Source organism: Pongo abelii, chromosome 5, assembly GCF_028885655.2.
Source record: "Pongo abelii isolate AG06213 chromosome 5, NHGRI_mPonAbe1-v2.0_pri, whole genome shotgun sequence".
Lineage (NCBI taxonomy): Eukaryota > Metazoa > Chordata > Mammalia > Primates > Hominidae > Pongo > Pongo abelii.
The window spans coordinates 127,875,447-127,899,133 of NC_071990.2; the positions used below are offsets into that span (position 1 = coordinate 127,875,447).

Consider the following 23,687-nt stretch of genomic DNA (forward strand, 5'->3'; position numbering starts at 1 on the left):
ATAAATTCATAAAGGGGGTAGTAAACTGAGACAAATGTCCTTGGGAAAACGGCTGCTAGCACTTGGCCAGAGAGTGTTTGAAAAACACTGCTGCTGGAGATATTATAATAAACCCAGAATACGTGCAGTTTTTGTGTTTTTCCTTCTTATAATTTTGTTGTACTTGTTCCCACAGCCAACTTCAAATGACCCCCTCCCTGGCCCCCCTAAGAAAAAAACAGGGCAGCTGAAAAGTTTGCTTAAACTTCTTAATACTTTTAATCCTTACTTGTTATAATTTGATTACTGAGACAGATTTTCTCTGTGGGCCTCCTATTAAATCACTTTCAAGTTGAAACAAACCAGAAATCCTTTTAAATAACAGAGCTAGTATTCACTTTAAGCTGCTCAGAATTTATACAGAAACTGTAGACTGTCTCTTCTAAAATGTTGTAAATATGCCCAGAGCCTACTGTGATGGGTTTATCCTTCCAACCAACCAAAAATAAAATAAGTAAATGAAGGTACTTGATGTTCTGGGTTATAAAGTAGAGGACGATGTTACTCAGGCTTATATCTGATTTTATTTATTTCCATATTATTAGATATCAACATAGATAAAGTTACTTCAAATTAACATTGTAGGTAGTTTTTTCTCTATGTACTCAATAGTATGTCATTGGTTTGATATTGTGAGGATCTGGTCCAAAATAATCTTTATATTGTATATTTTAACATGGAAAATAAACTGTTTAATCATGTTTAAATGATTTTTTCTGTCTATTTTGGGCTAGTGTCAGATCAGAATATCCAAGTTTGATACAGATCTTATGCCTCTAAGAAGCTATTTTGAATTATTCACCTGGAAGAATTAACCCAAACTAGAAAATTTATGACAGCTGAGGCCTACCTGCTGTTATAGGGGCATGGGGTGTGGAGTGGAAAGAGCAATAAGTACAGTAACTCTAAACCTTTTGTGTGCATAGATATTTTCAGGAGGACCTCTTAAAAATACAGAGGCTTAGCTCCAGAGATTCAGATTCAGTAAGGTTAGAATAATGCCCAGGAATCTGCATTTTATACATGTGATACTGCAAGTTGTCTTCAGACCTTAATTTGATAAATAACTTTATTAGAATTTTAGATGCCAGGTAAAGAATCCAAGCACAATTTGTGAACTTTAGTGGTCAGGAGAGAATTGTTTTTTGAAAAAGAAAATTATCAATTGTGCTGTAAACAGTGGCAAATAAAAAGTTGGGACAAATAGAAGCAAAAATTATGAAAATGACAGGTAGCTTGATGGTTGAAGAAGACTGATTAAATAGAGAATGGAAGTATGTATGGTAAACAATAAGGAACTTACACAACTTTCACATGAAACAGAAAGAGGGATTGGTAGATATTAGTATTGAAATAGATACAGTGTTTTAAATGTCCATGTTCACTTCACTCAGTTCTTCCAGGTATGATGTCAGACAAGCCAATACAATATTAAATTGGGCCTTTGTCCTGAGCAGCTTGCTCTGACTGCTTTATACTTTATGTTCCTGATTTCCTGGCTTGTCACTCCATGTCTCATTTCTCTACCGACTGCTCTGGCTCTATGATTGCCATACATTGCCTTGGTCAGATCCTGCTCCCTCTACCGCCACTCCTGAACCAAGTAATACCTTGAAGAGCTAGTCCTCCTGGAACTGGAATCGAGGTTGGTCCTGTTCCTATGTGTTTACAACCACCTCTTATCTCCATTCACTGTTCCACTTCTTGTGTTGCTCCTCCAGGCATTGACTGAAGGAAAACTTTGCTTTCATGAATATGTATTATTCGCTTCCTGTTCCAGGGTCAGCCCCCTATAGCCAGGTGAGTCTCTATTGAATTTTATGGTAGTCAAATTTTTATGTTCACTGTAATTATCAGCAGAGTATGTTAAAAATAAGATTGCTCAGACTAGCAGTTATGGAGAGCAAAGGAGATTAGTGCTACCCCAAGTGTCATCCTTAGACAGGTAGCATCAGCATCACCTGGGAGCTTGTTAGGAATGTAAATTCTTGGGTTTGATCCAAGACTTACTGAATCAGGATCTCTAGGGTTGCAGCCCAGCCATCTATGTTTTATCATGGTAAGTCCCAGCCTAACTTACTGATTGTGAGTGATACCAGTGCCAGCCTCTGGTACTTAATATGTAGTCTGATCTCAGACCTACTGAAACAGAACCTGTATTTTAACAATATATGTGGGCTTTCAAAAGTACTAGCCTGATAACTGTGTTTTTAATAAGTTGTTTCCATGGATTTAGGCATCAGAAAGTTGGAGAACATGTGCACTAACACTTGTTCTACAATCAAGTGTGGGGTAGTACTGTTCAGTCTCACCTTGATGTTTCTTGAAACATTTTCTGTTTAAATATATTTATCCTAGTGCCCCATGGTTCATAGCACCAACTCTGGGTAATACCCATGTTTCAGAGCTGATCTGAGGCTTGATTACTTAATACCTATAAAACCTGTTGAGATCTTCCAGTAAATCCTAGGGTCAAGGAAGCATCCATATATTTGAGGCTTTGCTGTCACTGGTACTGTAATAGGTTTTTTACCATGACATTCATATAACTCCCTGCAAAGGATAAATCCACTCTCAAATCAGGTTCTGCGACAAAAGAAATAAACCAAAAAAACAGAAATAAAACAACACTAAGCCTATACCCACCTGTCTCCCCCAAAAGTCGGTTAAGAACCAACGAAGTGTTCGTATATATTCTTTCATTATTCATTCAAACTAAATATTCAAACTGAATATTCATTCAAACTATCTTGCTGCTAACCAAGAAGCTCTGCTCTTTGCCATGTCTTATCTGCCATTACCATAAATTCCCAAGCATGGACTATAATTTCTGAATAATGGGTCAACTGATGCCATGTTGTCTTTAGAGATATTAATACAAATATTTACTTCACAATGTATGTAAAAAAACAAACCTTCTTTGATCTCTTTTAAAGATATCTAAACCTTTTATTACATTTTCTTAAAAACAAAATGAGACCAAATATTCTCCACCTCCACTGGGTGCTGTTTGAATGAGTAGACATATTCATTTCATTAGAGATGATATTGAAATTATAACCCTTATCACACCATCTACCTTGTAATGTAATTACTTGTGCATGTATCTGTTTTCCCACTAAATTGTTAGCCTCTAGAGAACAAAGACTGGGACTTATTTATATTTGAAATTCCCACAGTGCCTAGTGGTGCCTTGCAAAACCTTGAAAAATATTTACAGAATGAAAAAATGATCTCCTTACTCCTTCCTAATACTGGAAATTGGTTCATTCTGTGTCTCTTTAGTGTATTGCTAACCAAACTTCTGGCTAACCAGTAAGACAACTCAGAGCTCAAATCTTAAGAAGCTACTTGACTGCTGTGACAGGGACCAATTAATCCCTGCAGATTTACCCATTTTCTCTGCTCTGTCAGAAGAGACTGTGGATTAGGTGAAACTAGTAAATAGCTTCACAAAGAAAATAACTAATGTTGATTTTTATCGCCAGCACAAACATAACCTTCTCAACTCTTAAAATTAATGACCTAAAAACCTCATAATAATTTCCTATCCATCAAGCCTTCTATAAATATCCTTGCTCACAACATAGGGAATAGTACAGAAATACTGAAAATAATTATGCCAACTAATCTATGGGAAAGGGTAAACTAAAAGAAAATGACCTTAGTTAAACAATAGGAAATTGCAGTTTTATAGGTGAAAAATGATTGAATATTAACAATTTCCTATGTTTCAACCTAATAGCTTTTTGCACTCCCCAAGCACATTGTATTTGAAATTTCCACAGTGCCCAGTAATGTCTTTCAAGTAAAAGTAGTTCTTTCAAGTAAAAGATTCAATTTGTCAACTTCAACTGTTCAGGAGATTCATGAGTTTTGTAAACCAAGGTTTAAAGACACTGATAGTTAAAAGCTCTGTGGATTAAAAATTGAGTTCTGCTTTTATCTGTTTTCTAATAAAAAGGTTCAAGATAAGACCAAATGGAAATTGGAATATTTTACTATATCTTCTAAGTTGCAGTTGTTAAACAATATGTATTAAATCACTTTTGGCATTTGTTAAAATGTAAATGTGTAAGACTGACTTACGGAATCAGAATCTTGGGGTAAAGCTCCTGAAGTCATAATTTTTACTAAGTATTAAAGATGAATCTTATCATACCAAATGTGGTGAGAAACACTGAATTATAGAGCAACCTTTCCATGGATGAGATAATTGAAGTCTGAAGACATTAAGTGATATATTCTGATGTCATACAACCAGTAAGTACTAGAGTTGGTTGTCTCATTCAGGCCTTTTGAGTCATAGTTCCATTTTTTCTTCTACCACATGAACTAAACAGAAAAAAGCTTTTTGAGTTATTAATTTTTCAGATATCCTTTGCTTTTTCTCATTTTATTGCATTTGTTACACTCTAAATGAAAATGAGAAGCAACTCATGGAAAGGCATGCTCAAGTAGTCATTTTTCCTGTAAAGGCATGAATTTTCCACAGTATTATTCAAATCTGTTTACTATTAGATTTACAGAATGTTATATATTAATTTACATAATCCACTTTGTAGTTTTAGTGGCTGCATCTAACAATTGTCAAATTTATTTTTCTCATTATAGGTAAGGAGAAAAACTTCTAGGTAAATTTTAGAAAAATTAACAATACAACATTTAACCTAGAAAGTTTTAATGGTGAATTCCCATTGTCAGTGAATGAATAATTCATGTTATTTGAACTTCAGAAAAATGAGATATATAAAAAACAGTATATAAAGCTGCCACAATTCTATGTAACCCAGAAGAAAAAGAAGAAAACTATGGAAGCAGTTATACTTATGAGTATAAATGCAAAATTTCTAATTAACATATTAGTAATTCTGTTTCAGCAAATATTAAAGGAATAATGCATCAACTTTGAATGGGATTAATATTAGGAGTATAGTCAAAGTTAAATGTTAGAAATTTTTCTACATTTTTATTTTAAAATTTAATGGATTCTGCTTTGGGGCAGAATAGAGTAGGCACACCCTACCTGTCTCTCCCACTGATTGCAACTATAAAACTTTGACAGAATGCATGGAAAATAATTGAGTACTCAGAAGGAAATATTAGCAAGCAGAGTAGGGAAGAAGACTAGAATTCAATATACCAAGAAAAAGCCTACAGGTTTATCATTTTTCTCCCATTGGTGTTCTCTGGCCTGAACGTACATCCTGAAACCTGGATGTGGGCATATGTGCAGAAAGAGGGCTCTCTAGGAAAAGCCCTCTAGTTCTAGCTCGAGGAAAAGGAAATTAAACTTCTTAATCTCAGAAAGATAATATAAGATTCTTGAGTTATTTTTTCTCTATTTTCCTGCACACTGGCCCCCAAGCAAGCTTGTAGGGTGGATAAAGAAGCTTCAATGGTAACCTGCAAGGAGACTAAATTTGGGAGAGAGGAAACCTTCTGATCAGTGGAGGCATGACATCCAAGATGGTGGGATAAACACCCTCCTCCCCTCTGGCTCTCTTCTCCCCTTTCCTCTTGCCACTTAGCTCTACATATGGGTTCAGTCACACAAGTGTGTGACAGGAGTAAATAAAATTTCAGCTTTTTGGTAGGAGGTATGAAAACTGGAGCCCAAGAAATTTGGTTAGTATTGTGGCAATCATGGGGAGGATGGAGCTCAGGGAAATGAGTCCACAAATAGAACATTAATTCCTGAGCTCATCTTTGAGATGTACATGTGTGGATCTGATCCTAATAACTATACAAAAGACTTTCAGACATAAACTAACCAATAGACCACCACCCAGGTCATAGACTGATACTGGTTGGTGCACATGTGGAACAGGTACAAATAGAAATGCAAAGGCTTTGACAACTGAAGTGACATTGAAATCATAGACTGCAGAAGATGGGTTAGAACTTACAGCCTAAACTTAACCAAATTGATTTCCTGCTGAAAGAAGAATATCAACATTTTCAATGAGATTTAAGTAGGACCTACTATCTCATAGTGTATTATTCAAAACATCCAGGATTTAATTCAAAATAACGTGATATATGAGAAACTAAGAATATTTCAACTTGCACAGAGAAGAACTGAGGTTCCAGAACAAATGACACAGGTGTTGGAATCATCAGACAAAAATTTTAACATCTTACTGTAGAAATGCTACAGCAAGCAATTGCAAACACTTCTGCAATGAATGTAAAAATAGAAGATTTTACAAAAGAAATAGAAGATATACAGAAGAACCTATTAGAAATTTTAGAGCTGAGAAAAGAGTAGCAACAACAATAAACCAAACCAAATTCTCACTGAATGGGGTCAAGAGCAGAATGAAGGTGACAGATGAGAGTCAGTGGACTTGAAAATGGGTCAATAGAAATTATATAAATAGAACAACAGAGGAAAAAGATATTTTTAAAAACTAAGAACAGCCCCAGGAACCTGTGGAACAATGATAAAATGTCTAAAATTTATGCTATCAGAGTGCCAAAGACAGAAAAACCGCAGTACTGAAAAAAACTTTTTGAAAATAATGTCTAAAAAATTATCAAGTTTGGCAAATGACATAAACTTAGAGACTTAGATTTAGGCAACCTCAAGCATGATGAAGCCAAATAAATCCATGACCAGACACATCATAATCAAGCTGATGAAAGCTAAAGACAAAGAAAAATTATTAAAATAATCCAGACAAAAATGATCCATTACTTATAGGGGAACAATGATTTGACTTTCTGTAATTTCTCATCAGACACATGACAGGCCATAAAGAAGTGGGACCACAAATTTAAAGTGCTAAAAGAAAGTTATTGTCAACTCAAACTCTTTGTTCAGCAAAAACTTCCTTCAGATATGAAATTACAGTAAAATAGACATTCTCAGATGAAGGGAAACTAAGAGATGGAGAGAGAGCAAGCAACTTGGAAAACATATTTGAAGATATCATTCATAAAAATTTCCCCAACCTTGCTAGACAGGTCAACATTCAAATTCAGGAAATGCAGACAACCCCTGTGACATAAATATAGGACATAATTATATCACCCCTGTGATATAATATAGGACCATCCCCCAGACACATAGTCATCAGATTCTCCAAGGCTGAAATGAAGGAAAAAATGTTAAAGGCAGATAGAGAGAAGAGGCAGGTAACCTACAAAGGGAACCCCCTTCATGCTAACCACGGACCTTTCAGCAGAAATCCTGTAAGTCACAGGAGATTGAGAACCTATGTTCAGTATTCTTAAGAAATTTCATTCAAGAATTTCAAATCCATCCAAACTAAGCTTCATAAGGGCAGGAGAAATAAGATCCTTTTTAGACAAGCAAGTGCTAAGGGAATTTTCTACCACTATACCTGCCTTGCAAGATGTCCTTAAGGGAGTGCTAAATATGGAACAGAAAGACTCCTACTGGTCACCACAAAAACACACTTAAGTACGTAGTCCAGTGACACTATAAAGCAATCACAAAAATAAGTCAGCATAATAACCAGGTAACGATATGAGGACAGGGTCAAATCTGCACGTATTAATATTAAGCTTAAATATAAATGGGCTAAATGGCTTAATTAAAGGGCACATATTGGAAGGCTGGATAAAGAAGCAAGACCTGATGATATGCTGTCTTTAAGCGATCCATGTTACAAGCAATGATACCCATAGGTTCAGAGTAAAAGGATGAAGAAAAATCAGCCAAGCAAAGAGAAAACAGAAAAAAGCAAGGGTTGCAAGTCTAACTTCAGAAAAAATAGACTTTAAACTGGCAAAGATCAAAACAAAACAAAACAAAACAAAAAACAACAACATAAAGAAGGGCACTACATAATGGTAAAGGGTTCAATTCAACAAGAAGACCTAACTATCCTAAATATATGTGCATGAGCACAGGAGCATCTAAATTCATAAAGCAAGTTCTTAGAGCCCTACAAAGAGACTTAGATAACCACACAATAATAGTGGGAGACTTCAACACCCCACTGACAGTATTAGGTACATCATCAAAGCAGAAAACTAACACAGATATTTGGGACCAGAACTTGAAACCTGACCAAAAGGGCCTAATAGACATCTATAGAACTCTCTACCCCAAACCAACAGAATATAGATTCTTCTCATGTGCACATGGCACATACTCTAAAATTGACACGTGATCAGCCATAAAACAGTCCTCAGCAAATTCAAAAACACTGAAATCATACCAAACACACTCTCAGACCACAGCTCAATAAAAATAGAAATTAATACTAAGAAAATTGCTCAAAATCCTAGAATTATGTGTAAATCGAACAATCTGCTTCTGAATGACTTTTGAGTAAACAATGCAATTAAGAGAGAAAGCAAGACATTCTTCAAAATTAATGAGAACAAAGATACAACATACCAGAATCTCAGGGACACAGCTAAAGCAACGTTAAGAGGGAAGTTTGTGGCACTTTATGCCTACATCAAAAAAGTTAGAAAGATCTCTAATTGATAATCTAACGTTACACCTACAGGAATGAGAGAAACAAGAGGAAAACAATCCCAAACCTAGTAGAAGAAAAGAAACAATCAGAATCAGAGCTAAACTGAAGGAAATTGAGACACAAACAAATCATACAAAAGTTCAATGAATCCATGAGTTGGTTTTTTGATAGAATAAATAAGATTGATAGATGACTAGCTAGACAAATAAAAAAAAGAAAGAAGATCTAAATAAATGCAATTATAAATGACAAAGAGGACGTTACTACTGACCCCACAGAAATAAAAAAAAACCCTCAAAAGTACTATGAACACCTTTAGGCACACACATTTGAAAACCTAGAAGAAATGATAAATTCCTGGAAACATACAACCTCCCAAGATTAAACCAGGAAGAAATTGAATCCCCGAACAGACCAATAATGAGTTCCAAAATTGAATCAGTAGTTAAAAAGTCTACCAACCAGAAAAACCCCAGGACCAAATGGATTTACAGCCAAATTCTAGTGGATGTATAAACAAAAGCTGGTACCATTCCTACTGAAACTATTCTAAAAAATTGAGGCATGACTTCTCCCTAACTCATTTTATAAGTCTAGCATCATCCTGATAACTAAACCTGGCAGAGACATAAAAAAAATCCGGAGAATATTCTTGATAAATATAGATGCAAAATTTCTCAACAAAATACTAGCAAACTGAATCCAGCAGCACATCAAAAAGCTAATCCACCATAATCAAGTAGGCTTTACTCTTGTGACGCAAAGTGTTTCAACATATGCAAATCAATAAATGTAATTAATCACATAACAGAACTAAAACCAAAAACCACACAATCATCTCAACAGACACAGAAAAGGCTTTTGATAACATTCAACATCCATTTATGTTAAAACCCCTAAACAACTAGGTATTGAAGGAACACACCTCAAAATAACAAGAGCCATCTATGACAAACCTACAGCCAGTATCATACTGAGTGGGGAAAAGCTGGAAGCATTCCCCTTGAAAATCAGCACAAGACAAGGATGCCCACTTTCACCACTCCTATTCAACATAGTAATGGAAGTCAAAGCCAGAGCAATCAGGCAAGAGAAAGAAAGAAAAGCATCCACATAGAAAGAGAAGTCAAACTATCTCTTTTTGCAGATGACATGAATCTACATCTAGAAAACCCCATAGTCTCTGCCCTGAAACTCCTAGATCTGATTAAAAAAAACTTCAGCAAAGTTTTTGGATACAAAATTAACATACAAAAATTAGTAGCATTTCTATATGCCTACAGTGTCCTAGCTGAGAGTCAGTCAAGAATGCAACCTCATTTACAACAGCCACAAAAAAAAATAGGAATATATCTAACGAGGGGGGCAAAAGATGTCTACAATGAGAATTACAAAACTCTTCTCAAAGAAATCAGAGATAACACAAAGAAATGAAAATCACTTTATACTCATGGATAGAATCAATATTGTTAAAATGGCCATATTTCCCAAAGCAATCTACAGACTCAATCCTATTCCTATCAAACTATGAATGGGATTCTTCACATAATTAGAAAAAACGTTTAAATTCATATAGTACCATAAAAGAGCCTGAATAGCCAAGGCATTCCTAAGCAAAACAAAGATGGAAGTGTCATGTTACCTGACTTCAAACTATACTACAAGGCTACGGTAACCAAAAACGCATAATAGTGGTACAAAAACAGACATATAGACCAATGGAACAGAATAGTGTGCCCAGAAATGAGGACACACGCTTACACCCATCTGATCTTTGACAGAGTCAACAAAAACAAACAATGAGGAAACAATTCCCTTTTCAATAAATGGTGCTAGGGTAACTGGCTAGCCATATGCAGAAGATTGAAACTGGACCTCTACCTTACATCATACACCAAAATCATCTTGCGATACATTAAATATTTAAATGTTAAACCAAAACCATTAAAATCCTGGAAGATAACCTAGGAAATACCATTCTGGACATAGACCCTGACAAAGATTTCATGATGAAGTCACCAAAAGCAATTGTACCCAAAACAAAAATTGACAAATAGGACCAATCAAACTAAAGAGCTTCTGCACAGCAAAATAAACTATCAACAGAGTAAACACACAACCTACAGAATGGGAGAAAATATGCAAACTATGCAACCGTCAAAGGTCTAATATCCAATAGCTATAAGGAACTGAAACAAATTAACAAGCAAAAAACAACCCCATTAAATATTGGCAAAGGATATGAACAGACACTTTCAAAAGAAGACATACCTGTGGCCTACAGGCACATGAAAACATGCTATGCACCACTAATTTGAGAAATGCAAATGAAAACCACAAACGTGATACCATCTCACACCAGTCAGAATGGCTACTATTAAAAATAAAAAAAATAACGGATGCTGGCAAGGTTGCAAAGAAAAAGGAATGTTTATACACTGCTGGTGGTAATGTAAATTAGTTCAGCCATTGTGGAAAGTAATGTAGCGATCTCCAAAAACTGAAAACAAAATTGCTATTTGATCCAGCAATTCCATTATTGGGTATATACCAATATAGGAGTATATACCAATAAAGGAATAGAAATCATTCTCTTATAAAGACACATGGACATGTATATTCATTGCAGCACTATTCACAATAGCAAAGACATAGAATTGACCTTAATGCCCACCAATAGTAGACTGAATAAAGAAAATGTGGTACATATACACCATAGAATACTATGCAGCCTTAAAAATGAACAAGATCACGTCTTTGCAGCAACATGAATGGAACTGGAGGCCATTATCCTAAACAAACTAATGCGGGAGCAGAAAACCAAATACTGTATGTTCTCATTTATGAATGGGAGCCAAACACTGATTACACATGAACACAAACAAGGGAACAACAGACACTGGGGCCTACTGTAATTATTCTGCTAATAGCAAGATCTAGCACTCAGAAGAGGCTTTATCAGCTGTCATGACATCTCTATATTATTGTGTCTGATCAGGGAACTCATTTTACAGGAAAGCAAGTACAGCAATGAGCTCATGTCTATGAAATTAACTGGTATTATCACTAAAACCACCGCTTGGTATTGGCTGGCCTAATGGAAAAGCAAAATGGCTTATTGAAGACTCAGGGCATTAGTAGGAACACAACACTCTGAAAGGATGGGGTTCTCTCTAACAAGAGGCAGTATATACTTTAACTCACAGATCATTCTATGGTATACTCCCCCTCATGGTAGAAATATTTGGGTCCCAGAATCAATGATGGAAGTACCATCCAATAATCTAAACTTCATGCATGGGACTCTCTGTTTATCACCATCATCTTTCTAGCTCTCACCTTCTAGAATCTTTATCTCAACTTACTTTTGACTTCATTGAGAATGCCAGGCTATATTATCATCTCATTGTCTTCTATTTCTTCTATTGAGGTTACACTCTCTGGTCAATGATAATCATTTCCTTGGGTATACTTTTGGCTTTCTTTTACTTGTTTTACTTTCCTCTTCTGGCATAACTGAACTCTTGTTTTAATCCAATTCTCCACCCATTTCCCATCAGCATATGTACAGCTGAATGTGGCTGGATAAAAATATAAAGTTATCCAGAATGATCTCAGGATAATTCATGGCTATGATCCTCAAAGGGGATCTTACTGCTTTTAGGCAATCATACTATATGTCCCTAGTCAAATTGATCTCTCACTCTTCCCCCAAAATATTTCATATATTCCCCTCTCTCCTCAAACCACAACATTTCTTCTTCCTGTTTTTATTCAACTTTCTAATTTACTGAGAATATTGAAACAATTAAATGAGAATTTTTCCAGGCTTCTACCACCACATCTGCCATTTATCAGCATCTATACTTTTTCTACCAGCCTGTTACCATAGGTGAGCTTTCCATGCCCCTATTTAAGGGTAATTTCTCTGTTTGTGTACTGAGGAAGAAAATAATGAATTTTCAGGAAGACACTGAGAATCTTAGTAGAATCAACCTACTGAGGGAATAAATTTGCTTATAATGAATACTTATTAAGGGCATTGCCTATATCATGATAGAAAGGAGGTCTGCCTAAAGAAAGGAGTCATCATCAGTTTGAAACAATTATTAAAGACAACTGCATGTAGTAATGTAGTTTTTGAAGATTTTAAGTAACAGATCTTGATGTCTCGGGGAATTAGAATAATAATAAAATGTACCTTATGTGTCTTGCTTAATTTTACATTCTCAGATCCCTTTTGGTCTGTGTAGGAGGTAATAAATGATCTATTTTCCTTAGCTGTGTGAAAACCTGCCTACAATTTCTTCATGGACCAGTAAAACTAAGTTCTCTAGGGCGTTTTCTCTGATTATTCTAGTATGCAGTCATCTTCATTGTGTCTAAATTTCAAGTTTTATTATCTGTACCATAATTTTTTTCACTTATTTATAAATAGTCTTTCATTGTTATTTAATTATTTTGTATCTCACCTCCAAATGCCTATTTCTGTTCTGGTTTTCATTGATCCAATGCTAATGGATTATTTTTTTAGCTTCTCTGTGACCTGCTATTCTCCATTCAGATTTTTGATCATTACATGAAGAAACTTTGCTAGAGAGTCTATATTTTAGACAATTAGTAACAATGAAAAAGAGAAGATAAAGAATTAATAAACTCCAGAATGATGAGAAGTAAGGATTGAAATGTTGGTAGTAATTTGTAAATGCAAATACGATTTACCTTAAAAGATGATTTACAAAATAAGATTAGAAAGTATCCATTATAGTTAATGTATTTAAGGTAGAATGACAATTGTTTACCTTACAAAAGGATTTGTAAACACAGAATTCACATAGTAATTTGTGAATTGAATCATCAAGAAAATACTATCAAAAGTGAAATTATTTTTGAGGTAACACCAGTTGGGTAAAATATGGCATGGTGTCTTAAAAATATCTTGTATATTAGCTTGCAACATTCCATATTGGGGAAATCAAATGTCTTGGTGTTTTCAAGAACAAGTCAGTGAATTAGCTGCATTGGAAAGAAAATTAATTTAAAAAATCAGTATTAGAAGAGATCACTCAACAGAACATTAAACAGCTTCTTTTTCTCCCTAACTTTGTGCTCCTCACTAATTCTCTTGTAATTCGGAGACAAACAGAAACACTGTTTGTAGTATTAACAATTGTTACATGTCTCAAAATAATGTCCTGACAATGTTTTTTCTTCCATTTTTTTTAAGGAAAACCTTTTTTCTTTGGTGGTTAAATTTTAATTATTTGTTTTTGAACAAATAAATTCTATTCTTGTGGGTAATTTTGTGTTTTTAATAAGCAAAGATGCAGGATTGCTGTTAACATTCAAATTGGGGGGAAAGTATACTCAAGTGATGATGATTCTCAGTTTAAAGCTTACACCAAATTTTCGGTAACTTAGTTCATTATTTATCTTGAAAGTCTCTAAGCCTGCAACCACATGTGTTAATGTGGAAACAATTTGGATCAGGGGGTGAGGATTTGTTTTAAATTTACTTGAAGAAGAGAGAATCCTGAATTACATTTGGGACCCTTAATTTAAGATTTGTAAGTATTTCCTGTCGTGTACTAATGTAACCAATATTGTTCACTAATACTCAAATTAAATTGCTCTCAATTTGATACTCAAATTGATGGTTCTGAGAACTTAGAGTGAAAATCACGGGATTTTTGACTTTATTATTAATGTTTGCACAATTGCTTTCCTGTGTAATGCAAGCACTTTAAAGAAGGAGAGCATTCTGTCTTTTTAGCCTCAAATGTCAACGCTGTGCCCTAACATCTTACCCCCTCCTGATTTCAGTGTCCTTAAAAGTGTCATGATTCTCCCTCATCACTTAAGTTATTACAGTGTATTGGTTTGTGTCCATGTTTTTCTGCTTACTAGTGTTAATGAAAACCAGAGCTGGAAAGTAGTTAAGGCAGTAAAAATAAATTTTATTCAGAGCTATTGCAATGGGGGAAAAGAGACCTCAGGATAGAACCTGGCTCAGTTTCTAATGCAGCATGGGCAAGTAGGGATTTGTCACCAAGAGAGTGACAAGACGGTATCAAGGGTGGGAAATGGTCTGTAAACTAAGTTAGCAAGATTCTGACTACAATTGGGCCATGCAGGCCCAACAAGGCAGACATAAAAGTTGAAGACTAGAGGGCTTAGAGGAGCCTGACTAAAGTTTAGTCAAGGAGAAAGTCTGTGTCACTAGACAGGGGATTACTTAAAGGCACAGACTATATCTATTTTCTGTATTCCCAGTTCTTAACATACTGGCTGGCAGATAGAAGATGTTGACTAAATGTTTTTGAAGTTATACATTAGAGGGAGGGTGTCAGGATTTACTAAATTCCAGATATGACCTGATACGGTTTGGCTCTGTGTCTCCACCCAAATCTCATTTTGTAGTTCCCATAATTACCACGTGTTGTGGGAGGGACCTGGTGGGAAATGATTGAATCATGGGGCGGGTCTTTCCTGTGCTGTTCTCATGATAGTGAATAAGTCTCATGAGGTCCGATTGTTTTAAAAATGGGAGTTTCCCTACACAAGCTCTCTTCTCTTGTCTGGCCTCCCCAACCATGTGGAACTGTAAGTCCAATAAACCTCTTTCTTTTGTAAATTGCTCACTCTCAGGGATGTCCTTATTAGCAGCATGCAAATGGACTAATACGTGTCCCAAATACTTATTTCAAAGAAAATGTGCTAGCCTTGGAGTCTTACTGAAGGCTAAGTGTGTCCCAAATACTAACCTATTTCAAAAAAAGGCACTGACTTTGGAGTCAGACAGAATTGGGTTTGAATCTTGAACCTAACACCAGTTGTGACCATGTGCAATTTTCTGAGGATTAGTCTTCTCATCTTTAAAATGAGAATAGTAATTCTTAGCTAAAAATTTTGATATGAGAAATAAATGAACATAATACGTTCCAGTGTCTGTATTCTAGTCACTTTACCATATTATCTCTTTTGGCACATTTTCCATTTTGTAAGGCTTCTTCCCAAACAGAGAATGATGATACAGCTTTGATGTATGTTGTAAGTAATAATAGAGAATTATAATGCAATGAAAAGTTTTCAATATGTGACATTAAAATAGTCTCTTAATATATAGATTTTCTCAATTATAAAATTAGAAGGCCCAACTAGATGATCTCTAAGGTTTCTAGTGGTAACAATCCTGAATTATACTCTTTAGGAATCATTGTCTACAGTAGGTTCATTTCTAACAACATTGTAAGGTGAGTAAATTGTCCAGTAAATTACTTCTCACTAAAATATTAGAAACTTAGTATGCTATTCTCCTAGGAGAATTTTTCTTTTAAAAGAAGAGAGTTGGGATATTGAATACATTGATAGAGTGGATTGTTCATAAATATTGATATATCAGTAGGGGAAATGATTTTGAGCAGGAAGGACATCTTTCTTTTATCTTTATTTTTTATCATATGTATTTAAGGTGTGCAACATGATGCTTTGATGTATTTGTACACAGTAAAATAGTTACAGTCTAGCAAATTAACATATCCATCATCTCACAAGGAAGGACAGCTTTCTAGTGTTCCTGTCATGCCACTTTACTTATGTAACTTATAACTAAGTTTAAACTGATAGACATACAACCCAAGATTTTTTAGCTTTTCTCAAGATATAGTTTAGTGATTTAGTTTAGATTCTTTAGAAAACTTATGAACATTTTTCAGTTTTTTTTTTTAGTTTATATAGAAAGCTGAGGAGAAAATGAAAACTTTTATCTCTTATTCCCTCATTTCCTTCACCTCTTCTCTTCTTTCTTTCTCTCTCTCTCACACACACATACACACATACATCTTCTCTTACTCTCTTTCTTGCTTTTTCCATTCCTTTAACTTACATAGATAGTAAATTCCTTTGAGCACTACCAGACATAAAATAAGACTGTGTCCCAGACTGAGACCAATATACAAAATACTCTACTACACTCAAAATTATTTATTTAAAAAAACAACAATAATTACCCTTCGATTGTAATATATACAGGCATTGGTGTCTTTGCCTGTAACTGATGTAATGAGCTCAGCTATGTGGCAGACTTGAAAGGACAAGTGCTTGTACAATCAACTGCTGGATTAACTGGCTGATGTGTATTTAAAGAGAGGGCATATAAATTGAAGGCATGAAATACAATTTTTAAAATGTGATAAATTTGTATTTGCAAATTAGGATATTGATTTATCTAAAACATATCATTTTGGAGTAGGATATTACATTTAGTTCACACTATGACAGCTTAATGGGACAAGTTTAGGAAATAGCATAAGAGAGTGAAAAGAAGATTAGGTATAAAGTCTGGAATCATGAGTTTTAACTGTGGCTCTGTTCCTAATTTACTGCGTGACATTATACAGACACATTCCTCTCTTATGTTAAATTACATGATCTTTGAATACTTTTCTTCTCTGACATTATTCTATGTGGGAGTGCACACACAAGAAGACCAAAGTCCTGGATGTTTGTAGAGTGGTTTGGAGACCCTAGGATATACTTAGAGGCAGGGAAGCTATCTATAAATTATGAAAAATATAAGTGTCTTCTTACTGATGAAATAAATCTGACTTTTAGAATCAGAGTTTAGGAAATAAGGATGAGATAAGCCATCTCCTTTAAAAGACTATAAATTGTTTATTCCCATCTTAAGGAAACAAAAATGTAATTTAACCCAAATTAAGCAAAACAAAGAAAATAACATCAAAGTACAAATCAATGAAATAGAAAGCATAAAGACAATAGAGAAAGTCAATAAAACCAAAAGCTGATTCCTTGAGGAGGTAAATAAAATTGATAAAGTCAAACTGATCAGGAAAAAAAGGAGAAGACATAAATTACTAATATCAGGAAAAAGAGAGATTATATCACTGTGATTTACAGATCTTAATAGGATAAATACTTGAGCAATTTTATGCCAATAAGTTAGACAACTTCAATATAATGGATGCCTGTGAAAGACACAAATAAAGTCACTCAAGAAGAAATAGAAAACAGGAATAGCCCTATACCTATTACACAAATTGATATTGTAGTTAAAAACTTTCCATAAAAAACTTTGGGTCCAGATGGCTTCACTGGTGAATGTCACAGAACATTTAAGGAAGAAATAGTGCCAATTTTTCATAAACGCTTCCAAAAATGTTTAAATAGGATATCTTTTAACAGAATTCTGGCCTATTCTATGAGGCCAAAATTACCATTATATCAAAACCAGACAGAGATATAATACTGTCTTTCTTGTAAGAAAAACAAACTACATATTGATAACTATGAACATATATGTTATTATCAAATTGTAAACAAAATTTTAGCAAAATCAAATCCAATAATATGGTAAAAGGATAATACATCACGATCAAGTGCGATTTACCCTAGAAACATAGGGCTGGTTTAACATTTGAAAAACAATCAGTACAACTCTCCATATTAAAAATTATAAAAAGAAAACCATCTGAACATCTCAATAGGTGCTGAAAAAGCAGTTGTGATGTGAAATGTCATATTCATGCCTGATGAAAACTCTCAGTAAAGTCAGAATAGAAATGAATTTATCAATCTGATAAAGGGTACTGTGATGGTTAATATTGAATGTAAACTTGATTGTATTGAAGGATGCAAAGTATTGTTTCTGGGTGTGTCTGTGACTAAAAGAGATTAACATTTGAGTCAGCGCACTGGGAGAGGTAGGCCCACCCTCAATCTGTGTGGGTACCATCTGATCAGCTGCCAGTGTGATAGAATAAAGCAGGCAGGAGAAGATGGAAGGGTAGATTTACTGAGCCTTCCAGCCTTCATCTTTCTCCCATGCTGGATGCTTCCTGCCCTCGAACATCAGACTCGAATTTCTTGAACTTTTGGAATCTTGGACTTACACCAGTGGTTTACCAGGGTCTCTTGGGCCTTTGGCCACAGACTGAAGGCTGCACTGTGTGCTTCCCTACTTTTGCGATTTTGGGACTTGGACTATCCATCACTGGCTTCCTTGCTCCTTGACTTGCAGATGGCTTATTGTAGAACTTTATCTTGTGATCATGTGAGTCAATTCTCCTTAATAAACTCCCTTTCATATATGCATAGGTCCCATTAGTTCTATCCCTGTAGAGAACCCTGACTAACACAGGCACCTATGGAAAACCTACAGCTGATATTATAATAGCAAAAAACTGAATGCTTTCTTTCTAAGATCAGGAACATGACAGGGATGTCCAGTATTACCACTTTTAGGTAATATTGTACTGGAGGTTCTAGTGAGTACAATCAGGCAAGAAAAAGAAAATAGAAGGCATCCAGACTGAAAATAAAGAAGCAAAACTATTTTGTTCACAAGGGATATGATCATTTATATAGAAAATCTGGTGGAATCTATAAATAAACTGTAAGAAATAATGAGCTTAGCAATGTAATAAGACACAAAGTCAATATACAAAAATCAATGGTATTCTTACAAACTATCAAAATTATTAAAAATTTTAACTAAAATTTAATTTCAAAGATTAAAATTAAAAAGAGTTTACAATAGCATCAATAAATATAAAGTACCTGAGTATAAACATAACAAAACACATGAATCACCTGTACCTTTGAAACTATAAAATATTTTTGAGAGAAATTAAAGGTTATTTTAATAAATGGATAAAATACCTATTGCATGGGTTAGAAAACTCAATACTATTGAAATTTCCAGTCTGCCTATTGATTTACAAATTTAGTATAATCCCAATCAAAATCAAACTGGCATTTTTTCATGTTTAGAAGTTGACAAGCTGATTATAAAACTCACATGAACATTAAAAATATCTAAAATAGCCAAAATAACTCTGAAAATTAGAAGTGAAATACTACCTGATTTCAATAATTATTATAAAGCTACATGAATCAAACAGTATGTTTTTGACATAAAGACAGAGAAATCAACTTATGAAAAAAAAATGGAATCCAGAAGTAAACCCACATACACATGGAGAATTGATTTTGACAAAGGTATGAAGACATATAGTGGAGAATGGGAAGATTTTTCAACAGATAATGCTGGAAAATTGTTAATATTAGTGGTGAAAATGATTCTAGATTGAAAACAAAGAAGTAAAACTTATATTCACAGACAGTATCATCTAGATCATCTGGGGATATGAGTCTCTTATTTTACATCATACATAAAAATTGTCTGAAAATCAATCATACACCTAAACGTAAAACCTAAAACACAAAGCTATAGTGACAGTAAAAACATTAGTTGTTACGGGTTCTAGGATGTATAGTGGAAGGTTTGAATAGGTGAAGAACAGAGGATGTTTAAAGATGGCAATAGTATTCTGTATACAGTAGTGCTGAATACATGACCCTATGCATTTTCAAAACCTTTAGAAATTTATAGCCCAAAGAATAAAAATCATTAAGGTATGTAAATAAAAAAAATAATTTGGGATCAAGGGAATTCCAAAATGGAATGTATAATGTGTAAAACAATCTAACTACATTACAAGTGTATAAAACAACCTCGTTAAAGGAGGTGAGGCTAAGTAACTGTAAATCACTGGGGTCTATAAAACTGAAGGCAAAGGAAACTGTATATAAGCACTGAACTTTAGTTTATAGAAGTGTTTCTTAGAGATGTATGGGTTACACTTCTGATACCGCTCTATATGTGTACTAGAATTGAACAATTAAGTAAATTTATGCTGAATAGTGGAGACCAGATTTCTCATTTTTGGAGTTGAGATTTACAGATAAGCAGGGCAGGAGACAAGAATTATCCATGTGGTAATGGTATAAAGATGGAGCCACTGGTATGAACTCATGTTTAATTTAATATAGATACAGACACTTGCATATAGATGTATTTATAGGTGTGTGCATGTGCATGCACACGTGCATGTGTGTGTGTGCATCCATATATTCCTTTGGGTTTTACATTTAAGTCTTTTATCCATATTGAGTTGATTTTTGTATATAATGTAAGGAAGGGGTCCAGTTAAACACCATAGTGTTGCCCAAAAACTCCTTCAGCTGATAAACAAATTCAGTAAAGTTTCAGGATACAAAATCAATGTACAAAAATCACTAGCATTTCTATAGACCAACAAGAGCCAAACCAAGAGCCAAATCAGGAACTAAATCATATTCACAATTACCACAAAAAGAATAAAATACCTAGGAACAGGGGAAAAACAGCTAACCAGAGAGGTGAAAGATCTCTACAATGAGAATTACAAAACACTGCTCAAAGAAATCAGAGATGACACAAGTGAAAAAACATTTCATGCTCATGAATTAGAAGAATTAATGTCATTAAAATGGCCATAATTCCCAAAGCAATGTACAGATTCAGTGCTATTCCTATCAAACTACCAATGACATTTTCCACAGGCTAGAAAAAAACTATTTTAAAATTCATTCGAAACCATAAAGGAGCCCAAATACCCAAGGCAATCCTAAGCAAAAAGAACAAAGCTGAAGGCATCAAGTTACTGGACTTCGAACTACACTACAGGGCTAGAGTAACCAAAACAGTATGGTACTGGTACAAAACCAGATACATAGACCAATGGAACAGAATAGAGAGCCCCAAAACAAGGCTGCACACCTCCAACAATCTGATCTTCAACAAAGCTAACAAAATCAAACAATGGGGAAAGTACTTCTTATTCAATAATGGTGCTGGGAAAACTAGGAAGTAAGGAAATGCTAAACAAACTAAAAAACAAATAAATACCACAAACCCCAGAAATATGGGAGTATGTCAAAGGGAAACAAGAACCTACTGAAAAAGCTTCCAATGGCCAAAGCTGGAACAATTTGATCAACAAAGCACATTGGATTATAACATAAATGTAAATTAAATATTCATGAGTCTATACTGATATAAATGATTAAGTAAATAAACAAATGTGGGAGATGAGACAAATCTCCCACACAGAAAAATTGTAAATAATTTATGCAGATACTGCACCTTCAAGGGGCATAACTTGTTAAGGCGGGTTGCACACAGCGACTTTCTTCCAAAAAGTACGGTATAAAAAGGGGCAAAAATGTAGTTTTATAGTGGAGAAGTCTGACAAACATTAGCTCAACTATTGATCAAAATCAACATCAATAATAAGTATGTTGAAAATACAGACCTTTGATACAATGCAATGAAAATTGTCCTTTACCCGTGTGATTTTCCTTCCCCAAACTTGTAACCGCAATATAATTATAAGAAAACGGTGACAAATTCCAATTATGAAACATTGTACAAAATACACAACCAGTACTAAAATGTGAAAATGTCCAGGTCATCAAAAACAAGGACACTCAAAAAAAAGAAACTGTCACAGCCAAGTGGAGCCTAAAGAGATAGGGCAACTAGTAAGAAATGTGGTAACTTGGGCCCGGTGCTCTGGCTCAAGCCTGTAATCCCAGCACTTTGGGAGGCTGACGGGGGGCAGATCACCTGAGGTTAGGAGTTTGAGACCACCCTGATCAACATGGAGAAACCCCATCTCCACTAAAAATACAAAATTACCTGGGTGTGATGGTGCATGCCTGTAATCCCAGCTAACTGGGAAGCTGAGGCAGGAGAATCACTTGAACCCAAGAGGCAGAGGTTGTAATGAGCCAAAATAGCACCATTGCACTCCAGCCTGGGCAACAAGAGCTAAACTCTGTCTCAAAAAAAAAAAAAAAAAGGAGAAAGAAATGTGACAACTAAATATGCAGTATTTTAAATAGAATCCTGAAACAGAAAAGTAACATTAGAGAAAAACTAAAGAAAACTGAATAAATTATGGGTTTTAATTAGTGATAATGTATCATTGTTAGTTTATATAATATAATAAAAGTACCAAACTAATGTAAAGATATTAATAATAGGGGAAATCGGATGCAGGGTGCATGGAAACTCTATACTATTTGCAATTTTTCTGTAAATTTAAAATTGTTCTAAAATGCTTATTTTAAAAATACAGTGAGATATTGTAAGACTTACATTGGAATAACTATAATGTAAAGATGGAATATGCTATAAATTGTTGCTAAAAATGTGGAGCATATCCTTTTTTATTTCTTGAGATGGAGTCTCTGTCACCTAGGCTGGAGTGCAGTGGTGCGATCTTGGCTCACTGCAACCTCCACCTCCTGGGTCCAAGTGATTCTCTTCCCTTAGCCTTCTGAGTAGCTGGGACCACAGGCACACACCGCCACGCCTGGCTAATTTTTGTATTTTTGGTAGGACAAGGTTTCACTAGGCTGGTCTCAAAGTACCGACCTCAAGTGATCCACCCAACTCGGTCCCCCAAAGTGCTGGATTACAGGTGTGAACCACTGCACTCAGCCAAGCATTTCTATATCTATATATCTATGTTATATGGTTTGGCTCTGTGTCCCCACCCAAATCTCACCTTGAATTTTAATCCCCACATGACAAGGGAGGGATCTGGTGGGAGATGACTGGATCATATGGGCCGTTTCACCCATGCCGTTCTTGTGACAGTGAGGGGGTTCTCACAAGATCTGAAAGTTTAAAAGTGTCAGTTTCTCCTGCATGCAGGCTCCCTCTGTCTCTTGCCACCTTATGAAGAAGGTGCCTGCTTCCCCTTCATCTTCTGCCATGATTGTAAGTTTCCTGAGACCTCCCCAGACATGTGGAACTATGAGTCAGTTAAACCTCTTTTGTTTATAAATTATCCAGTCTCAAGTAGTATCTTTATAGCAGGGTGAAAACAGACTAATACAGAGTATTGTTACTAACAGAGTGGAGTAGTGCTATAAAGGTAGCCTGAAAATGTGGAAACAACTTTTGAACTGGGTAATGGGCAGAGAGGTTGGAACAGTTATGAGGGGTCAGAAGAAGACAAGAAGATGTGGGAAGCTTGAAACTTCCTGGAGACTTGTTGAATGGCTTTGATCAAAATGCTGACAGTGATATGGACAATGAAGTCCAGGCTGAGGTGGTCTCAGATGGAGATAAGAAACTTCTTGGGAACCAGAGCAAAGGTCATTCTTGCTACGCTTTAGCAAAGAGAATGGCGCATTTTGCCCCTGCCCTAGAGATATGTGTAACTTTGAACTTGAGAGAGGTGATTTAGAGTATTTGGTGGAAGAAATGTCTAAGCAGCAAAGCATTCAAGAGGTGACCTCACTGATTCTGGAAGTGCTCAGTCATATGCATTC

At 35.1% G+C, this 23,687-nt stretch overlaps 1 protein-coding gene across 4 annotated transcripts in view; it reads left to right on the forward strand.

The window, feature by feature from the left end:
- The window catches only part of CENPW (centromere protein W), a 203,256-nt gene that overhangs the window by 113,278 nt on the left and 66,291 nt on the right, over positions 1-23,687 (forward strand). Inside the window, exon 4 of one of the 4 annotated variants that reach the window (XR_008526420.2) lies at positions 1,761-1,839. The exons of the other annotated variants lie outside the window; for them this stretch is intronic. The gene's annotated coding sequence lies outside the window, so the exon portion shown is untranslated. The remainder of the gene's footprint in view (positions 1-1,760; positions 1,840-23,687) is intronic. 4 annotated transcript variants of the gene reach the window in all.